The sequence below is a fragment of the Cupressus sempervirens genome, chromosome 9, assembly GCF_028749045.1.
Source record: "Cupressus sempervirens isolate cs-2001-9-10 chromosome 9, ASM2874904v1, whole genome shotgun sequence".
In the NCBI taxonomy this organism is placed as follows: Eukaryota; Viridiplantae; Streptophyta; class Pinopsida; order Cupressales; family Cupressaceae; genus Cupressus; species Cupressus sempervirens.
The window spans coordinates 499884516-499887587 of record NC_143126.1 but is presented as its reverse complement, the minus strand read 5'-3'; the positions used below and the strand labels follow the sequence as shown (position 1 = coordinate 499887587).

Here is a 3072-nt window from a genome sequence, read left to right as displayed (position 1 = left end):
GTCTATTCTGGTTGCTAGTTGGGGTCTCTGGTCCTGGTTTTTGGTTTCTTTTGTTTTGATTGTTTGTGGTTCCAGGTCCCTGTAAAACTTGGTTAGTTTGTTCTTGGACTTTTTCTGTGGTTTCAGGTCCTTGTAAAACCTGATTTTGATACTATGCTTCAGTTTGTTGAAGGTTTCTTTTACCTAGTTGGACTTTATTGCTCTATCTTTCTACTTTTTGTAAAAGGGTTTTAGGGTCCCTTCAAAACTTGCTTTTACCGTAATCTAAAACATGTATTTTAATTTTAGCACTTTTTATGAATTATTTGAGATTTTTAGTAGAGATATTTTAATTTCTAGAGTTAGTTCAAATTAAAAATATAAATAAAAATAAGAATTTAACTGAAATTTTTTACAAATATCTTTAAATAAATGATGTAATAATTTTTAAAAATTATTTATTAAAAAGAAATTTAAACAATTTGAAATAGGTTCTTATTTAGCTCAAAATTATTTGACTTATTTCATTTATTTTAATAAAAATAATTAAGATTTTCATTTAGCAATACAAATTTGAAAAATTAGTTTTACTAGAAATTTTTACTTTACTTCCTAAATTTTCAATAGAAAGTCAATTGAGGAGAGCCATATAGTGTTGTTTTTTAAGGACTCTTAAAATTTTTAAGATTGGGCAATTGATTAGAGTCCTAAATAAGGGAAAGAAAAATTATGAATTATAGAATTATAATTAGTGCAACTAGATCATTTCATAAGAAACTTCAATATTTTTTTATTTCATGAAATGCCAAAAAATGCAATGATTTTGGCAATAGGGTAAAGTGTTGGTGCATAGATTAAATCTTCAAGGAGAGCATAGGATGGAGGAAACCTCAAATATGTGCCCAAAGAAGCTCAAAAGAACCAACTTTCTTTGTTGCTACTACTTTGGCTCTCATGACTCTACAAAAGAAAGGTTCCTTCTTAAACCCACATGTTTCAACATGCTCATAGGTTTGAATCCCAGGGTGGATGATTTAAAACCCTAGTTGAAGATTGCTCAGGGTTTCTTTAGCAGAGCCAAATGGAAGAACTTCTTTTGGAGGTGTAAGGCTAATGGGAAATCCATCCATAATTACAAGCCTACAATTCTTTTGATCAAATAAATTTGAGATGAATTTTGATGATGGGCTGAGGGATTATCAATTTGATATGTTGCCTATCATGGGGAACTTTTTCCCCATTGTGAAGCTAAGGAAAAAGTGGCATAAATGAAGAAAGCCCTAATGGATGCCCTAATCCTGCAAATAAAAAGGATTTAATTTAAATTAGTCATGATTGTGTTGGAGATGAATCATGTTCATTGTTGTTGGGGAAAGAATAGTACCGATGTGTAATTCTATCTCTGGGCTGAATGTGCCATATATCGATAGAAATTCATTTTGAGATAAGTTTCTCTATTATTTGTACTAGGATTATTTTAATTAAGGGTAGGGAAAACCTTTTATGAGGCTAATTTGACTACTTTTTTTTTATCTATATGCCAATTATTGAGGATTCATTATAAAATAACCATTGTACATCAAAATGCAAATTGAACATTTTTTAACAAAAGCTTCTGCATCTTTAAACCAGTGACAACCTTTACCTACAAAAAACATGGGTGCAAATATTTATTGCTTCATAGGAAATTAACAAGTGAGAATTTATGTAAAATGAAGATTGCACACACAACTTTGAAGACTTGATATAAACAAGAGTGAAAATATATTAGGCATGAAACTCTAACAAAACTTTCTTTGGAGTAGATGGGTTGAAGATGGCATCAATTTGTTATAAATCCATGTTGTTAAACCTACAAGACAAATCATCTAAATATCATTTACCCTTGTAAAAAATATATATATTCTGAAGTATTCTACTGCATCTTCTTGCTAGACTTTAAAGAACTTGACTTTGATGGGGATACAATAATGTATACAAATAGCCCCACAATTTAGTATACAAATGTAATTGGTCCATACTTAGATGTTAATTTCTTTGCCCATTCATACTTCTTTTATGGTTGTCTTTTTGCAAGGATATCAAGTGGTTCAATGGGAGTTGAATATGCTTCTTGCAAAGTAGACTTGCCTATAGCACAATATTTCAAAACTATATGTCTTCCATAAATAATCTCTTTAGTTTTTTATTCTAGAATGAGTAAGTGAGAAATAGAAGCACCAACATTAATCTTATCCCATGAAGATGAAGTGTTAGCATTTATGAGATTGAACATGTCACTAGGCCAGTTATAATCATTAAGAGAAATGCCATAAGATGCAGTGGATCCTCAATTGTAGAGATTGAAAGTGACTATAACTTAGCTCAAATTGAGAGGAAAATTTAGATAGAGTGGCCTTCTAGTGAACCACCATGAATGGTATCTCCATTGAAAAAGTTTTCCACAATAGGCTTAATAGAACACTGACGAGTAAAAACTTTGATGCTTCCATTCTTCTCAAATTCCAAATTTTAGAGGACATATGTGTCATTTGAGTCTATTATTATTAGTGGGATTATTTATTTGTGGGCTTCTAGATCCACTCTTATTAGAACTATCTCATTGATTATATTGGTGTTACTTTCAATTGACTTCTTAGTGTGTCACATGCTAGGATCTAGATTTGAGTTTTGGTAGGGGTTATATACAAAATTTGAAAGTTGCCTTTATATTTTACTCCATACATATACTAATATACATTAATGTCTATATTCTATGTTGCATAGTTATGTGGCTATATTCTTGAGGTAATACTAATATCTTTCTTCTATATGTCTAGTCTATGGAGTAGTAATTGCATTTTACATCAACTTCTACCTATTTGTGCATTCTTTTGTAATTATTTTTGTGGTATATGTCTTGTTGGTTTCTCTTGTCTTTTTGGTGGTCAAGAATGTCGTTGAAAGAAAATTAATTAGCCTACAATGGTGAAATAAAATCAACCACCAAGGGGAAAACATATGGAGATTGGAGTCTCTTGATCAAGATGTGAGTATAACAAGATTTTGGTACAAAATTACTATATAGATTAGTATTAATACTTCTAATTTTAT

At 30.4% G+C, this 3072-nt stretch overlaps 1 pseudogene; it reads right to left on the bottom strand.

The window, feature by feature from the left end:
• Positions 1 to 1894: 1894 nt before the first annotated feature.
• On the bottom strand, positions 1895 to 2471 carry LOC149539518 (uncharacterized; annotated as a pseudogene).
• Between the last annotated feature and the right edge of the window lie 601 nt (positions 2472 to 3072).